The 19,655-nt window shown below is 40.6% G+C and overlaps 1 long non-coding RNA gene across 2 annotated transcripts; it reads left to right on the top strand.

Annotated features, from left to right (window-relative positions):
- Positions 1 to 9,686: 9,686 nt before the first annotated feature.
- Positions 9,687 to 19,328, top strand: LOC137855620 (uncharacterized). Of its 2 annotated transcripts, none has more exons than XR_011095855.1 (4): positions 9,687 to 9,871; positions 10,351 to 10,493; positions 16,253 to 16,368; positions 17,611 to 19,328. It is a non-coding gene; the product is annotated as an uncharacterized lncRNA (long non-coding RNA). The 2 variants fall into 2 exon arrangements; XR_011095856.1 differs by having other exon boundaries at positions 9,690 to 9,750.
- The last annotated feature ends 327 nt before the right edge of the window (positions 19,329 to 19,655 follow it).

Below are 19,655 nucleotides of genomic sequence, written 5' to 3'. Positions count from 1 at the left end.
AGGTATTATCTATAAAACTGATTTATGATGGTGGTGGAAATTTCCCTACGCTTCACTCCTTGGGAGGAGCAGCATCTAGTGAAAAACATGCCTAGATGTTGGGGGTAAGAATACTTTCATAAAGCTGCTCATCACTGTTTTATCTCTTCTTACAGTCATGAGCAAAAGTACCAACACTCTTTTTGAGTAAAATGAACCTTTAGACTAATTTCTCATCAACTTTAAAGTAATCTGTCAGTAGTGACTTCTAACAAGGTAGAGGTAGAAGGCTTTGCATTGTGGCTCCCATCAAGCCAGTTTTCCAGTATGTTGCCAGAAAGTTTTTCTGGGTTGTTTTCTATTTTAATCTTTATGCAGAATTTGCATAAATTCTTTGCTGTATTTCATTCTTTACTGTAAATTTTATTCCACAGCAACTGCGTTGCTTTTTGTAACCATATAATGAATGAAACAAGCCTAAGAATTGTTCCTTGCTATTTTTCTTTTTTGAATGAATATTCCTATTCATAGGTGGGGATGGGCCCCACAACTCACCTTTTGATAAGAATAAAACATTTAAACTCCGTCAGACCCGTCAGAGTCAATCTAAGCGAACATGCTACTTTTAGTCCTACTACTTACTTTTTGGATAAAAATCTTTTTCAAGAGAAAAAGATCAACATATAACTGAAATTAAGCCCTTCACAATCTCTACTCTGCCATGTAATTCACAAATTAATGGATCAGGAATAGGCTTTAAAAGAGCAGAAATCTGTCAGAAATAATACCCCTGCATGTGCAATGCCTATATCCCAGAAAGACCTTGTGTTAGCTCTACATTGAATTTGCTTGTCTAGTAGTCTACAATCCTTTGTGAAAGGATGAAAGAACCATAAAATAAGTTTATGTTGCTCAGTGCACAAATGTTATAAATGGCTAACACAATATGAGCAAAACAGTAAATCTGATCTTTTGCAACATGCATATTTAACAGTCATAAAATCTACTTCTGAGTTTGTTGATATTAGGCTTTTGTTTTAGGTGCTGCATGCCATATATCTGAATTACTTAGTCTCTGAGTGAAGCTAATTTTTCTTCCTAGAACCAAGTGTATAACTTTTAAGGTGTCAAGAAATCCTGCATAGAAATTGTAGAAAAACAGAATAAAGCAAATGCTTGCTATTCAAAATAGGTGTACCACTGCTGTATCTGAAAACCTTATTGTAAGTATAATAAGCAAAGCATGACTACTCAAATGCCTTTTTAAAAATTATTTATTTATTTTCAATCCACTCTACAGAAGAAGAAATGTGCATTTTAGAATATCATGGGTTTGTTTAATGATTTTTGTCCAGTAACTTATGTTGTAATATGCAACTGTATATATAAATGAAGAAATATGCCTTGCATTTGGGAGAAAAGGGTGTCAAGCACTTTCTATTTTTGATTAGGTCCTCAGGAAAGCCCTAAACTTTCCTCCCCACTGTGAGTTTTAATTTTACCATGTAGTATTCATTGTATAATTCTTGTTGATGGTCTTTTCTCTGGAAATGTATTGACCTTAGTGACAGACCATGAAATGCCTTACACAGTAAAACTTAACACATTCATCATTCTGTGGGAAGCTGCTGGAGAAATCCTAAAACCAGTGGGTTGTGCTTGCAATAGCTTCTGTTGCAGAGGAAGAGATCTGCTGTCTTCGTGGCTAGCTGGAGCCACCAGAGTGCTGCAGGTCTCTTGCCCAAGATGTATCATCTAGCCAAGGCCAAGGTGGTGGAGGCTCAAATAACTGAGGTCAGGTCATTGTCTGTTGGCTTGGCGAGGAGTTGTGGGGTCCAGCCAGCACTGAGAGAGAGAGCAATGATCATGGATGTTGCTATGTGAGAGCTCCATAGCCATGAAGAATTCAGGAATATTTCTGTAGTGTGGACTGAGCTGGCAAACGAGAGCCTTACCTTGGTGAAGGAAGCTGCACACTGGGTGTTATACTCTTCAGAGCTCTTCCCACTGCCACCACTGTTGACTTTTTGTTTGCTTATGCTTAATCTCACGTAAAGATTGCATCAACTGGAAAGAAATAGTGTGCTCTGTTTTAACAGGACAGAAATTGTAAACTCCAAATGAAGGCTTTGAAAACATAAACTTGTGCTACTAAGCTATTTCTACGTGACCTTTGTGTTCTCAACAAATTATTTTCAGAATTAATTTGGACAATATTTTTTTCTTTTGGGCAACACATATAGAACTCTATGAGATTGCAATCTTGCTGTCCTCTTGTCCATGTGGAAATGGGATCAAAATCAGGGAAGGAAAGCCAACCTACTGTGATTTTATTGTGCTGATACAACCCTTGTTCCCTCCCCATCCCAAGTACAGCTGATGCAATTGAACTGGGATGAGCTCCAGGCATCACTGAGTGTGTGGCAGGATTGCTTTGGACTTCACTGCTGGTCAAGGTGTTACTTCCTACCCTGCTTGCTAGAAGCTGGCTCTACATTTTGGCATTAACTACCAGTTGATTTTAACCCTTATGGCACTTGCTTATTAGCAAGCTTACTGCAAAAGTTGTTTTTCCCTTCCTGTATAAAGTATGTTCAGGCACAGTCTTTTAATTTGTTAGGTAGAAGTGCTGTCATTTTGAAGCTTTCTTTTCTTTCACTAAGCCTGAAATAATTTGTTATAGTTAATTGCCAGGACAATTTGATCTTTGTCTGATATAGGAGACGGGCTATGGTGTATGCTCCATCTGAATCATAGAATCATAGAATATCCTGAGTTGGAAGGGACCCTTAAGGAACCCTTCCCTGAAAAGGACCCTTAAGGGACCCTTCCCTGAAAATAGTGTGCTTTTTTTTTTTTTTTTTCAACAGCATTGACTTTGTCATGTAATATGAAAACAGTGAATTGTGGGCATCTTGTTCCAAGTAATGTATTTTTATAGCACAGAGTGTTGTGTATAGATACTACCAGATAAAACTCACATGCTCTATTATATTATGTGTAGATTTAAAATCTTGTGTGTTGGTATTAGTTAGGTTTTAAAACAGAAAGTCATGCATATTCTATAACATCATTTTTAGTTTGTTATTTTGTCTAGCACATTTAATACTTCTGTGCCCTTCAACTCTGTAACACTGTCTCATGAGAAGTAAATGATTAATTCCTTTCCTTCATCCCAAAAGGCAAAGGTAGTTTTATGTCATTCCTAAACTGTACGCTTGCGTATGTAATAGAAAAAAAAACAAAAAAAACAAAACAGTATTTTTCTGCTGTTCTATATAGTGACATGCAGAACATGACACACTCACAGATCTGGAATTTCAGTCAAAATAGTTTACAAGTTGTTTCCTATATTGCATAAAACCTTCTCACAGCCACATGAGAAATTCACTTGTGAAAAAGTCCAACCAAAAGGCCAAACGCTAAGTCATTCTGAGCTAACAAATAATCCAATAAAATTTCACTTCAACAGCAACACAAATTTTGCCTCCACAAGTAAGCTCAGTATATTTTGAAGGAGGGGAAGAGCATTCCAGCTTGCTTTTAGAACGACTAGTACCTGTATCACATAGGTCCTGGAGATACATGGCTGTAAGGACCCTAAAATCTGCAGATGAACATACTCCTATTTTGTAGAATTTGGTTGTACACATCGCCACTGTGACAATCCTTGGGATTTTTGAAGTGTAAGGAATATGCAGTGTTAGTGCCTTGGCAACCCTTCCCACGTGTCTCACCAGCTAGCAGTGCTGCTCATATTTACTGCCACATATTAATGATGGAAAAGGCAGAATCCTTTTTTACATCAACAGAGCTGTAGGGTGTTATAGCCCTATCTGAAGCATTCTTTCCAGATTTCCTGGTAGTGATGCTTTTGCATCTTCAGTACAAGGCTGGGACTTACAAATAAAAATAAGTTTTTATTTTACACATTGACCATTTGTAATATGTACACACTGAAGTGATCCTGGCAAAATGTGAAACGACTGAAGCTTCTGTATAAATCTAAAGTGAAAATGAATATTTGGGGTTTTACACTTCCAAGCTTCCCTTGTTTCTCAGTCTTTAGTACTTGGTGTTCTTGGCAGCTTTTGGAAGGGTCAGAAAGCACAAACACTAACATATACAGGGCCGTTTCAGTTACAATTATCTGCCCAACACTGGCAATTTCAAAAGAACCTCAAACAACCTCAAAACAACCTCTCAACCTGAGAGGAAATGGCTGAGAACTTTGTATGAGCTTAAGTATACTAGTAATGGTATTGCAATTTGGAGGATGTCCAAAGAAATGCAGGCGAGCAGGAGGCACCGGCTAGTCAGAGAAGAGTTTTATAAATACTGCTGCATGTTATACGTGCCTGAATGTTGATAGTGCTTTTTTAGCCCACCACAGAAGCAGTGGTGAGGAGGGTAAACCAGGAGTGACCTAAGAACAAATAAGGAGGCTTGGGCAAATGAAGTTCAAGTATTTTCTCACCTTTACCCACTAAACCGATCTCAATAAACTCCTGGCAATGAAACAGTTAATGAAAATACTGCAGCAGCTAGTTTCAGGTTGACTTGCTAAAGATATTTCTAGCAAACAAGGTGGTTGCAGAAATCTCTTAACGTATTCCCACACGCGGGTGTTTAAACAGAAGAGAAGAAACAGGACAGGATGCTTGGGGTGGGGCACTTGTATTTTTCCCCTGCAATGAGTCTCACTAAAATGAGATTTCAGCCCCACAGTATGGGCAGGAGTGTAGTCCTTGTTCCTAGCCCCAGCACAGCATGCTGTGTACTCACCAGTTTTCTTTCAGGAGACAGGCAGGTGGCGAGCAGGCAGATCCCACAGCACGAAAAAGATGTGTGGTGTTTGCCTAGGCTAGTACGTGGGGTTATCAAGCTACGTGATTACCCACCACTGGGTCCAAAGAGTGAATGCTTTGCCTAGGCTTACTGGTCTTCACGTCGACCTCTCTCCAGTGATGCACTATTAAAAGTGCAAATCATGAAGCTATCACAGAGAGGATTATAACATGTACTAAAATGTGACAATTTCACACTTCATAATTAAATTGACGGAGAGATTAAAGAAGGGTTGCTTTCATAAATGAGAATGAGGAATACAGTGTGGTAAGAGATAATATGCCTTTTATTAGGTCATCTGGAAATAAAAGGCCTGAAATACAAATTCTTGTGTTTGTACAGGATAAAATCATATCCACTGCTTCTGATGTCATATGTGAATATTGGATGGAAACAAGATGTTCTACATTTATTGTACACCCTGCAATGTAATGATCACCTAAAAAAGCTTTCCTTTGTTGTGATTTAAAAGGAGATCACGTTGTGCCAGGGAAAATATGTAAATAACAGACTTTTTGAACCCTGGATCTGTGCATACATATTAGCTTATAATGGTTACAGTTTTTGAGGACATAGAAAAGGAGATATTTATTCTCAACCTGAAGTTAAAGTAATAATATTTTGGAATGCCTAGTTGTAAAATTGATACTTCCAAATACTCTCAACAAGAAAATTAAGAGTTTTGTAAAACAACCACTAATTCTGAGAGGTTTCCTTTTAGCTAGTTAGGCATACTTAGATGATGGTAGAACTTGCCCTCAGGACTTAAAACTAGGTATGTTCTGAATGTTCAGTAATTTCTAATTGCACGTATAAACCACTGTATTTACTTTCCTGGTCCATATATATTTGCTCACACATCTAACTACATGGAAACAACAACAGCAAAAACAAAAACACAGAGACACAGAGGCAAACTGTCATCTGTATCTTCGTATATACACTATAAACTTATCTAAAGTTTTTTTTTTGTTTTTTTGTTTTTTTTTCTTCTTAATACTCATATTTTTCGTACTTTGTTTTTCCAACTCAGAGTGCTTTATATCAGGGTCGCTACATGTGGTGGAGGAACAGCTCCATAAAGAGAGATGTAAGCAATGCTTTTGTGACTAGCAGAGAGTCCGTGGGTCAGAACACTCATTTGGGTAATGAGATAATATCCCCACCAAATCTTAAACAGGAATTTCCAACATCAGAGTCTTAACAACCGTGCTATTGCTATTAACTTTTTATAGTCTATTTGGTGTTGTCCTGGATGTGTTAAATCTTTTCTCACCAAGATATTTTCAACAGCTAGTATGGTCTTGATGATATGATTCATTTGACAGCTTTTCCAGAATCCTTAAAAAATGAAAAACCCAATTAACTCTGGGCTGTATTCCAGTAATATATCACACATCACCATTCTAAATAAATTTGATAGACTTTAAGTATATGTAAGAGTCTCATGTTCACCATCACAATTCTGTTATCTAGTTAAAAACCATGCTTCAAAAAACATGAGGTGGGGAAAATGGATGTAAAACTAAAATAAATTTAAATCCTTATTATCTGGTTACTGTTTTTCTTGACCATGCAATTATATCACGTTTTAAAACTGTAACTATTACACATGTGGTAGCTTGAAATGTGCTTGATTTTTAATGAAAGGTGGGATTTTCTTCTATTCCCTTGTGCCTAAGAATTGTAACTCTAAGATACCATGACGAGACCTTATTATACACAGAGAAGTAGTGATATTGCTCAGAAGAAACTGGTACCAATGACGCATAGAGCTGTCTTGACTCTCCACGGTTGTGGTGTCATTGGTGGAAAATTCCTCAGTGAAATAGATTCAAATGAGTATTTCCTAATAAAACAAAAAGATTTCTGATTTTTTAATATTTGTATTTATTTTACCACTGACCTTCAAGTTTTGAATGTGTTGCAAATTTTGATATCACCCATTCCATGTAGATAAATATAAGTGATACCCTGAAAAAAAAAAAAATTGCAGTCTTAACTCTGCATGTAGAATGGTGGGCTCTGAACTGAATGTTACCATTTAGCAATGAGATCTTGGAATTATAATGAATAGTTCTTGTGAAAGCATCAGTTTAATGCTCAGCAGCAATAAAAATGTAAATTGAATGTTAGGAGTTAGAAAAGAAATAGAGAACAAAAGAGACTGCATGAATCCCTACAGAGTTCATGTCCCCTCTTCTTAAAAAGGGTAGTGCAGGACTGGAGAAGGTTCAGAGAAAGGCAGTAAGAAAAGTGTGGAAGTGTCATCACACAAATGATGACTTGTAAGTCTTTGGTTTTAAAGAAATAGAATAGAGAGAATGATTGTTCTTCACTTTCCAACATGATCTAAGTATCTATGAGCCCAGCACTTAAGCAGTCCAGGAGAAGCAAAAAAATCCATGAAAGATCCCATTGTTGTCAACTAAACATAAAGACATAACTGCTGGCACAGGGGAACCCAAATGCAAATTTGCTGGGGGCTGAGAGATATTCTGCAAAAATCATCACTGTATGTTCTCATACTCTTCCCTAGGCATCTGCTGCTGATTCCTATTGGAAAGAGGCTCCCAGGCCAGGTAGACCTTTGGTTTGGCAGTGTGACCATTCCTGTATTTACAGGATATATGTCAGCATTAGAAGAATTTGTCAGTGGAGGTGCTGGAGTTTTCTGACAGTTTGACTGAGAGCAGCTGATGCTTCTCAGGTTTGAAGAGTATGAGGCTGAAGGATAAGCTTATTCATTCAGATGTTGATGCTTGGTATGAGCTAAGTCTAATGAATGTATGATGCACAAGGAATGAGAGGAAGGAGCTTTGCTTCTCAGAGCTATTACTACAGGCTGGCTAAACAGAAAACAGACTGGGGGCATGGGCAAAAAAAGGACTTGAGTAAACTCTGAGATAACTGGTGTCTTCAAGCTCTTGTAGCCTGTGGTCAATGGGCATATTTCCTTCACTTGGTCTTGATAACCAAGCAGTGCTTGATTCTCAAACTGCTCTCTTTTGATGGGTGAGAAAGTTAAAGGTATGGACATAGCTACACTGCAGAGCCTCCAGGCCAATGAATGTGCTCAAGCCTGCTTTTTATTGCTATAGGTGCAACCAGAGTGTCTTTTTGACTCTTGTTACACAGCTGACCTGAGTGAGAAAACATGTAAATATAGGTTCGCATATTTTACAAAACAACAATAGCTATGATTTTGGATTGTATTAGAGCAGCTTGAAAAGTTCCTGGTGCCCTGCCCTGGTAGCTCTACAGGCTTCATGTCCATGTATATCACATGTAACTACCTGGACAGTTGTTAACTTCAGGTAAACCACTGGGCTGCTGGGCAACATCATATCAGCATCTGTCCAAGTTCAATGCTTATGATCCTTGAGAAATGCCAACACTTAGTTTTTGTTTTTCTCAAATTCAAGCAAAAAACTGAAATTTCAAAATTTACAGAGAAACGGCATTTAGGACTTGCTTTACTGGAAGTTATCAAAAGAATTATTATCAAAGATTTCATTTCACTGAAGTCAAAAGTGTTTTGACTTTATTATTGTGATTTTCAAGTAATAACATACTTGAAACATTAACTTTTATAGTATATAATGATTGAAAAAATGAAGTCCTAATGAAATCATTTAACCTTTTAGAAGTAAAAACAAATAATCTTCTTTAATTTTTTTTTTTTGATGAACTCAATACAGATCGTTGAGTCAGCACTTGCTAATGGAAAACAGTTCTTCTGGAACTGCTTCAAACACTCCTAGCAGGATATAAGACGTTTAAATTCCAGCATGAAGATAAAAGCCCTCCCCCCCAAAAAAAACTTGTACTCTAAATAGCAAAATTACACAAACTAAACAAATGTTTATGTTTTGTGCCTGCATATCACACATGAGTGCTTGTGAATATTGTCTAACACATTTGACAGTTCTGCTGGTCTTAGTACTTAATTCTGCTTTTTTTTTTTTCTCCATTTTTTTCCCCCTCTCAATTTCTGTCTCCTTTCATCTTTACTTGCTAATGCTGGCTATAATCTGTGTTATATTCCATCCCATACAGTAATGCTCACAGGAGCATTTTGAAGTTAAAATAATTTTCAAGTATTGATTTTATATTCTGCTGTATTACAATGGCTCTTTCATCTTTGTCTTCAGAAGGTATTTTGAAAGCCACAGTTACTCAAACCTCATACCTTGCTAGCAAAAGGAACAAAGGCTGAATGCTATTTAGCTCAAAGTGTCAATCAGGACAGAACAAGTTAAATAGCAGCTAACACATTGGCAGATGAGTAACGCAGAATGGTTACTAAGCAGTGCTGAGTGCTGTTTGTCCTAGCCTACCTCAGCAGCTTAATGTGTTTACTTATTCATCTGCATCTGTTAGGGTGTAGCCATTGTCAGTAATGGGTAATTTTCCCAGTAGAGACACGGTTTTGGGGCTTGTCTTACAAACCCATCCAGACCTGGAGGATACCACTGTGATTAAACTAATTGATTTCAATAGGTGCTAATCATGCAGGCTATGGCAAAACACAGGGATGAAAAACTTGAGTGTCCCTCAGACGACAAACGATTATTGCACTTCACCCAAATTCTTATATAAAGACGAGAATTTTTCCATCCTGATTTGGGTATCTCTGTGTCATTTCGATAGCTGGACCTCATGCTAAGCTGGTTCACTTTATCAGCCTCAATTTGTCACTAGGAAATAGCCTGTGGATAAGGCCGATTCTCAGCACTGTAAGGAGACATCACTATTTAACGCCTATTACAGGGCCTGATTAAGCAAATGGAAATTACCTGACAAGTTGCCCCACATGTCTGCTTAAACGCTTGCTCCAGAGGTAATATTTACTGTGCCCTGACTTGTAGAGCTGGCTATGAAGGTGTCAGCTTGCTCTTTCATGGCTGAGCTTTTACTGAGGTTGGTTTAAATGCAGGGTGACTTGCTTTTCCCCTCTTTGTACTAACAGTAATGAGACAGGGAAGGAAGGATGTGAAGGGGAGCCCTGTAAATGACAGCCTGAGCTGAAGACCGCACCTGGGTGTGTATAAGGGTCGCTCAGAGATGCTTTATCTGGAGGAAATGCTCAGGAGCAGAATGTAGCATTGATGCTCCCTCTCATTGGGAATAGCCTTTATTTCATTGCAGCTTTCATTTCAGACTGTGCTGGCAGATGAGGGATGCAATAAGCCTGATTAAATTTCCATGATTTATATATCTGCAGCACACAGAGTCCATAATTAAGACAATGGGGGACAGAGGTCCTGGCTGTGATGTACAAGCACAGAACTTCACATGTCAGATGGGAGAGGGATATGTGAGAGAGTACAAGTTAAAACTGAGGCAGTATTGATCAGCATGTTGGCCAGCAGCTTCCATATATTAGTATCTTCTTGCCCTTTTGGAAGAAGAGAGGGTTAAGATGGGCTCTTCAGTAACTTAGATTTGATTACTGAACTATAGAGATATGTTAAACGAGAGGCTGTGGGAGAAAGATGACTGGAATATATGTGCCTGTAGTGGAGGCTGGTATCGTGAGTGTGGAAAAAGTCAGTGGGAGCATGGTGAGAACCTGCTGGCACCTCTGTAGAAAACTGGCGGAGGAATCAGGACGATCTGACTGACCCACTTAAGGGAGAGGAAGGAGAGCGTGACCAGGCAAGGTAAGTGAGGGCAAGATTGCAAGAAGAGAGTTAATTGTGTTGAACCCAGCTTGACAGATCATGGAGGATGGGGAAATAGCAATGCTGAATTCTGGCTGAATGCTGTTCTGGAGAGAATAATTTGGAAGTGATGAGAGCAGGAAGCTCATTTTTTTTACATATAACAGATGCATGCCATATTGCAAGTTAAATATATGAATATCTGTAAGGTAGATTTGTACACAATGCACATACCATAGGCACTCGATAACTATGGGATAAGCCAAAGAAAAGATTTGGGAATAAACAAGCTCAGTCCTTAGAACAGGACAACACGAAAACCAACTTACAAGTACCCATACACTGTTCAACAGCAGCTGAAGCTGTCAAAGCAGAATAATGTTAGTTTGTCCCAATCCTGCAGCAATAGATGTCTCAGTTTCCACCCCCTTGTGCAAAGAGTGCCCATGGCTTTCCCATCAGCCTGAAGTCCTTTACTTAGTGTGATTCCATCCCTGCCAGATTGTGAGGCCTGGACTAATTGGAAATAAATAGGGAAACCAGACACGGATAGAACAACCAAATTAAAATAGGTTTAAGATGAATATTTCTCAGCAGTCCAGGAGGAACTTGGCGAGGCCAGAGAGCAGTGTGCTGAGGAACAGGAGAACTTCCTCTGGGTTTGAGGATGGGAAAAATCTCTGAGTTAGTTTATTTGGCTTAATTTTTACCATCAATTTATGGTCTGGGTTGTACATTTTGGGGTAATAACAGCCAGACAGCTTGGCTGTGATTGACTCCATGGCTGGAGCAGAGTACAGTTGCTTTTCTGCCTTGCAAGAGCAAATGTTCCTGCTGCCATTTGCATGTGGCACCTCTCCCCTGGCCGTAGCATCCCTCCCCTGTGGCTGGGCTCCTGTACCAGGCATGCTATGCAGCCCCGAAGGTCAGATGGCCAAGCTCATTGGCATGGTGTGAGTGACAGCCCGCCCTAGACACTGACAGGCCCACAAAAGGACACAGGCATCAGTCACATTGTTGTAGGAAGGTGCAGGATCCACGATGCCTCCCATGACACGAATGTCTTTCATGCTCATAATAAATTACCTCGGCTCAAATGTCCCTGATGTATTTACAATTACAGCATACTCCTAGATTAGAACAAGCAGCTCTGCTTTTGCTACAGAAGTGGCGAAATCTGAGTCTCCACTTGCATTCTGGCCGCATTTTGAATGTCTCCTTTTGGCAGCATGGTTGGGTCTTTGCTTGCTTCTCACCAGGCGGGCAGGAGCTGGACCAGGCATTGCTCCCCAATGGCCCTGATGTCCCAGCATCTTGGTTGAGCTCTGCCCTGGCTGGAGAAGTGGGATGAGTGTTGCCACCTTTTGGGGTTTGAGAGTCCACGGCAGCCTGGATGCTGCCTGTTGGCTCTCCTTCCACTCAATACATTACCACGGAAAACAACCATGGCAGAAACACCACAGCCATTTCCCCTCCTGCTCAGCAGGATGTGATGAATACAAGGGATTTGTGCCTGAGTCGCGAGGACGCTGCTCTCTGTGCCACGGCGTTCTTTATTCATTAACATTTTCTTACCTCCACACCTGTTTAATATTACATATTCAGCTTGGAAATACTGTCCTTTTTGTCCCCTTTTACACCATCTGTTGACACAATCCAGCCTGTGCCTGGGTAGGATCCAGCTGGCACACACGGGGGGTGAGCGCATTCGCATCTCCCAAAATTGCTGGTTCGGGGAGGGGCAAAGGGAGGGGTGCGAGACTCAGAAGTCGCCCTGCGCCCCAATAGCACCGCAGCTGAGGAGCCCATCGTTGCCACCAGCGATGGTGCCCCGTGTTATCAATGCACAGCCGTCCTTTCACCCCGGCCTGCCCTCCCCTCGCCCCGACGTGCCTGCTGCAGTTGCGGGAACAATGGCAAGCGCCGAGTGCCCGGCACAAAGACAACAGCTGCACTCCCGGGTCAGGCTTTGCAGCCTCCTCGAACAATGGCAATGTGTAACCCCATCCCGGCGCCCGGCCCCGAATAATTTATTTATAGATGCAATATCTCTTTCTGTGGTCTATTTAAGAATGTCTTTTCATAAATGCATGGAAATTGAAATTATTCTCTGCTTTCCCCCGAAAGATTAAGGTATCTGCACTGTACAGATAAATAGCGTAATTTTGGAGGGCGAGAGGGAGAAAAGTAATTGGAATGTATGTAATGAAAGACTGGGGGAAGTTGATTCATTGTTATGTGTGCATTTGTTTTTTTTAATTAAATATATTTCATTATTAGTGTCTTTGTAATAATGGGCACATGTTTAAAAATAGGAAAGAAATATTGAATTGGGGGGAGGAAGCCCTCCTAGGCGATGAATGCCCCGTCTTTCCATGAGATGCCTGGTTGCCTCTTTCCATGGGTGCGTGGTAATAAAACCTCTTTCACACGAACAAACTGTAAGTAGAAGCAACTGCTCGGCATGGAGAATTTTGTGACATTCGGGAGACCATGAGTCATCTCTCACATGAAAATATGGTCAGCTCAGCCCACTGCTTCGTTCTCTTAGATATGGTGTTTGCAGCTTATGGGCTAAATGTATGCTTTAACACAAGATCAGAAATGGGGAAGATCGCTTAGCTCTTTAAAAAGGACTAAATCCAGTAAGAATGCTTCTTCCTGGAACTTGTTAATGCCAGTAATTTCAACACCCCTATCACATTTTCCTAACAATAACTCCATAATTCATTTAGGTTAGGCCTTTCCCTTCGTTACAACTAAGTTTAATTTTGTTTGTCTAAAACCTGTCTCTGAATGCAGGCAATTAAGAGCTTAGTGAGACTGTTTTCCTGAGTTAAACCCACTGGCGTAGGAGTCGTGAGCCTGCAGCACTTCATGCATGCACCTTTTTGTGTGCCGGTGAACATGCACGTGTATGGGAAGTGGGACAAGACAGTGTCTGTGTAGGAAAGCACTTTGGTATGGTTAAACATTCTCCAAATGCTTCATCAGATTTAATAACAAACTGAAAGCTGCCGTCCACCCACGTGATGTGAAGCATGCTTTATCAGTTGCTCTGGTATAAAAAGAAAACACTTTTATATTAGCAAACACCACATATAACATTATTAGCTTCTTTATATAAAGTATGCTGGAAAATACATGGCCTTTTTATATTTTTTCCTGTCCACAGGAAAAGCCTCATGACTGGCAGCTGGTTGCCTGCCCTATTATCTGAGTCTGCGTCCAGTCTGGCTAATTACAGTCACTGATTACTAAACACTGAGCAGCACTGTCACCTGCCTTAGCCTGACAGGATTATACCATCTGTGCCACATGGCCAGGGTATGGAAAGCTGGTGAAAGGTCACAACAAGGGGCAAATAGCCCTTAATGGGAGGTACATGTCTGTTTACAGACGTGACAGCTGACTGTCATTAGGGTATATATATGTATTTGCAGCTGAAGATACTTCCCAAGGAAGAATTAGTGGCATAGGAAGTGTGATTTTTGTCAGATTTTTTTCCTACCCTGAAATGGGTATCATTTGATGGAAATAGACTAAATATCATATCAGACACACTGGAGTAACACAGGATCGGACGTTTTTCCTCCCTGCCACCTTAGAAGTCACCACCCACTGTAGTAGTGGGCTGCCAATGCAGCAGCAGTAACTTAAATCTTTGGAAAAAAACTCATCCAGATAAACTGCTGCAAACCTTTGTGCAGACTAAATTGCCTCATTTAAAGGAACTGGTTGGTTGCGTTCAGTTTGTGCTTGCGAGGGTAGCAAAACGAGCTAGTTTACATAAACAAGGACTGGGCCTTTCAGCCTGGTAGCAGTGCAGGACACAGAGCTCACGTCCTCAGGGTCCCCCCTCTCCAAAATCCCTGCTGTAGCACAGGTCGTGCATCCTCTTGCTCACAGCACTTGCAGCAGCACTGCTCCTTCCTACGTGCCTTCTCTCATCTCCTCCCACGTGCTTGCAACTGCCCTGTGCTGCACCCAGCCTTCCCTCCTGACTGCTACTTTTCATCCCTTTCATGCTAGCAGAAGTCTCCTCCTTTCTTTTCCCTGGCACATGAGAAGGTGCAGCCCTTTACAGAAAAGATCACACGTTTCCCCTTGTTTGCTCTATGTTCTCATGTGTTTAAGTTTTGATTCTCCAAAGGGAATCCTGCTGTGTTTTTTGTTTTTTTTTTTTTTTTTCTACATGTCTGGGTTGAGGCCTGCTGAGGTCAGAGTCCTAGCTCATGCTCACTGCCTTGTTGTGAAGTCCCAGCTCAAATCTCCTCCTTTCTCCCCCTTGAGGGTCCCTCCGAGTTACCCTGAAATCCCTGTAATATAGAGGCCACAGGGGCATTCTTGGGAGGTTTCCATTGCTTCCAACAGTCTCTGTGTTGATTTTGTAGGCTATATGCACACAAGAGCATCCACAGAGAGTCCTGACTTTGCTGGTACATACCCCAGGCCGCACAGCATGCCTTGGGAAGCTTATACACTTCCCTCCCCACTTGCTGTCCCATGTGTGGATTTTTCAAAGCCACCAGGACATAAACTTAGGTACACATCTCTCATTTATAATTCAGAAAGCCTGAGCTGTCACCCCAGGAGCTGGCGTGCTACTTGGTCCTCCTGGGAGGAGACCTGCGTCCTCCTGTTCACGGAGAACTCTACATTGGTGCTATCTTTGCCAAGGTCTTCTGCAATGGGTCCTTGAATGGGCTTGTTGCCAATCAGATTATGTTGCAACTGCCAGTCAGTGCCGTGTGACAGTTAATAAATTGAAAGAAGTCTGAAGCAAGGAAAACTACTTGGCACCATGTGTGCAAGATTGTACAAGCAGTGAAGGTGCCATGGTGCCACTGCTCCCTCCTGAGCGTGTCTACAGCTATCTGCAAAGAGGATGGCAGCACAAACTCTAGCATGGTCACAGGGTTGTTGGTCTCCTGCCATCAGTTGTGTGGTGGGGACCACCACCACCACCTGATAAGGCCACTCCACTGGCCTTGGGTCATTGTCTGGCAGCAGTGTTTTTTGCTGGGTAGGACCTTAAAACCATGTTCCCCCAGCATGGCTCTGTTGTTGGCCCCTGGGTGGGGAGCTTTCTCACTTTATTCTGGCTAAAGTATGAAGCATTTTCAGCCAGAAAAATGAACAGTCTGTGCAACTAAGGGATGATTTATTTCAGTGAAGTCACAGTGTCACACACTCACTACCTTGCTTTTATTCTCCTTCCTTGAATGTCTTGTCTAAGCTCTCTCTTTTGCTGTCAAATTTGTATTATGTTTCTCCAGTTGCATTCAATTTGTCTGGTCATTATTTACCAGGTATTTTAGTATGTGAATGTAAGATAGATGTTTTACTGAAAAAGATGACTATAAATAGCCTTATGTATATCAAATCGCAGTTTAAAGAAAAACACCTGAATCCCCAAAAGGTGCATATATGTCATAAGTGAAGCAGCCTTACTTTTAATGATGAGCTTTTTTTTTTTTTTTTTTTCCAAAAACCAAAATATAATTCATTTCATGTCAAATGGGTGACCAACATTTGACAACCACTGTGTACAGCAATTTTTCAAAAGGTATCAAATCAAGGTGTCTAATATTCTGAGTTTTCACATCTGACCCATGTGCTTTCCTAATGGTTGAATGGTTGCTTGGATTTTTTTTTTTTTTTCTTGTGGACTCTTTAAAATTGATCCCAGGAGCAGACATTCAAAAGGCTCCTTCATGTATGCATATTCATGTACTGATACAGATAAATGTTCACAGGTCTGCTAATGAAATCAGCCAGTGGCATGGTGTGGGCAGCATCACCATCAGATCAGGGCTGTAATACTGGAGTGGAGATACTCAGTGATGATATGGAGGACTGGCACAAGAACAAGGTGAAATTCAGTAGTACAAAGAGCACTTTTTTTTTTTTTTTTTTTTTTTTTTTTTTTTTCCCTCAGCTGGTGGTGAAAATTTCTGCTATAAACCAAAAAAGAGCACAATTTTGCTGCCATCAGTTACTGTTTCATCACTTCATCCTCACCTGGATCAGGTCTGGTGCTGTGCACAAGTCTGGTCAGCCATGCTCAGAGCAGATAAGGGCAGAACAGAGCAGGTCTAGAAAATGGTTACTCAGATGAGCAGGGAACCTGGCAGCTTAATTTGTGAGGGACAGCCTTGGGAGTGCAGCTCATTTAGCTCCTCACGACAAATGCTGAGGGAGAAAAAAATGTGATTGCTCTCTCTAAATTTATCAGTGGCGGCAAATGCCAGAGAGGGAGAGGAACTATTTAAGGTGAAGGACAATGTTGGCATAAGAACAAATGAGTGTAATCTGGCTATGAATAAATTTAGGCTGAAAATTAGAAAATGGTTTCCAACTATCAGAGGAGTGAGTTCTCAGCTTTTTAATAGGAACTCAAGGAACCCAATTCCTATTCAATGCAATTTGATAAGATTATTAAAAAGCTGTCTGTGATAGGAGGGGACTAGGCTATGGCTTAGAAGGTCTTCTCCATCCCTGACCACTGACAGTTGCAGGTTAACTCAACGGGATTCCTGCCTTGAATATTCAGTAGGGTATTATATGGAGAAGTTTCAAAAACTGGGACTCAAATTGTCAAGGAGGTGCCCCAAATTTGTGATTCTTTGGACTTTAATGTCTCTTTCTGCCTCTGTTATGCACCTGTGAAAAATGGAGGATAATTCCACCCCTCCTCCCCATTTAATCACACTGGGGTATTGTGAAAACGCCCGCACTGTGGCATTATGAGAATATAATATTTACTGTTTGTGTAGCACTTGGGAGTGCTGTGAGGATGAGTACCAAAGGAAAAAAAGCTGTGCTGAAATTAATAATTTTGGCTGCACAGCCAGGTTTGAATTACATGTAGTAAATCATGCCTAGGGCAACACACTGAGTGAGAAGAAAATAAAATATTGAATAGCTGCTCATTAAGCGAACACCATCTTTTCCGTGAACTGAATGAGGCAGGGTCCCATGGAAAATACAGTGTGTGATTTTGTAATTAAAGATTAGAAGAGGGCTGAACTAAGGTTGCACAAGTCTTTCCATATGGCTTTTCAGCATTGAGATTTTTTTTTTTTTCTTTTTTTTCCCATGTGCAACTGACCAGTAAACTACCTGCATGCAGCACAACTCACACCTGGACTACAACTGTGGGGGACCTTGTACGTGAGCAGCATGGAGGTGTTGTCAGATGGCACAGGTCCGGACACGCTGCTTCTCCCAGAAGACAGGAGGGACCGCCTGGGCGTATTTGGACAACCAGCCGTGCTGCTATCTCGCCAGTCCCAGTGCAGGGAGATGCTCCGGAGCACATTGCGCTGTGTGAACAACGCCCACAGTATTCTGCCCTTGGCACCAGCAGCTGGAGAAGAATGGGAGAGCTGCACCGGCTTTCCCACAATGAGCTCCTCAGAGCCGGGCAGAGAATAGCGTTCTGTCTCGTGGAGAAACTCAGAATTTATTTCAGCTCGGTTTGGGACTCACAGGGTTTCTAGAAATTCTCTCTAAATACAGTTCTGGAAAGAGATTAAAATGCAGGATTTTGAACCAAGAAGCTTGAGCAGCCCAAGCCAACTGCCTTCCCATGAAAATGGAGGTGTAGAAGGCTTCGGCTGTGAAGCTGCTGATCTTTGGACCACCACACCAGCTGGATTAGAGAGTTTGGGTACCTTTGTTTCTCTCCTTCAGTCAAGGACTGATTTCTGTGGCTGCTCAGCTCTATCTGAAGAACTTGCATTTCCAGAGTGGCCTTTGACAAAGTGAGCACAGGCCTTGACCAGTTCTGAAAATCTTGACTCAAACTCTTCAGAGGTCGTCCAAGAAGTGTAAATGTTTCTCAACGTTTGGACAAAAATAATTATTTATAGTCTCACTCAGAACACCAAATACTTTACTGGATATTTCATGTGTGAGTTGGTTCACAGGAGTCTGGTGTGACTGGACATACTACACAAATTACAGACACACCCCGAACTTGAAATACTCCTGTTTTACCAGAGCCAATCATATTTCTATGTTTGCTTGTCATAATATGTATCTAATAACTGAATGTGTGCTGATGGCACATTCCTAGTAACCTAAAACATTATCAAAAACACAGGGCTATCTCCAGCTGCAGACCCTGTTTGTGACAGCAGTGTTTGCTATTGAATCACAAACCACAGAAAACAGTGATTTGCACAAGAACGGCGAATGCATAAGAAGTGTGGTGAACTCCACTTTTGCACAGGAAGAGGGAAGGGAGAAAAACATATTTATCTTACTCATGGCTAAACGATAGTGCAAACCAGTAATTATGTGTAAATTATGACCTTGCCCCCTTGCAGTCAGCTCCTCAGTAAACATGACCACATTTGACTTCCATCCCCTCAGCAGTCCAAAGCGTGATACATGCATCATTGTTTTCAGAGCAAGTTAAATGCTTCTCTTGAGATATTTTTTTTTCAATGACAACCTATATTTTCAGAGATCAAGATCTTAAATGAAAAGCTGGTCTTTCCCAGGTCTGGGGGATTGTCACTGAATTATAAAACTTTGACAGTGTAATATTAGCTTTTATAAATTTTGATCTTTCCTTTCACACTTTTCTATAGCTAAAAGGCATTAAATATAAGTTTAAAAATTATTTTTATTTTTAAATATATATGTTTTTAATTTTCATTCAATATTCTGTAATATTCTCAAACCTGGACAAATGTTGAACAATTGCAGAAAATGAAGTGATAAAATAAACCCCTAACTAGGATATCATCCTATATAATCTACATGGAAGTAACAGGAAAAAGAAAGAAAAACACAACAACAACAACAAAAAAACAAACAGAAGGAATGTGTAAGAAAAATAGGAAGGAAGCCCACAGAAATACATTATAAGAAACACAGATTTATTAAAAGAGAGCATAATAGAAAATCTCACTGAAGTGGAAGTGACTTAGAAAATTAATGGAATTTATTTCAACTTTTGAACAACTCTGATTTTTCTATTTATTTAAACAATACCAGGCGAATAAGAACTGAGCCTCTGTACTTGCATATTATCATGCTTTTTGGTGTAACAAAGTGTAGCTACACATAATTATCCTGTGCTATCAGTTGTTGAAGTGATATTCATTATTGCCTACCTTAAGCTGTCCTGTAAATTTGCTCTGCGCT

This window comes from Anas acuta, chromosome 4, assembly GCF_963932015.1.
Source record: "Anas acuta chromosome 4, bAnaAcu1.1, whole genome shotgun sequence".
Taxonomy (NCBI): domain Eukaryota; kingdom Metazoa; phylum Chordata; class Aves; order Anseriformes; family Anatidae; genus Anas; species Anas acuta.
Note: the sequence above shows the minus strand (reverse complement) of the source record. Positions and strands in the feature narration are given on the sequence as shown.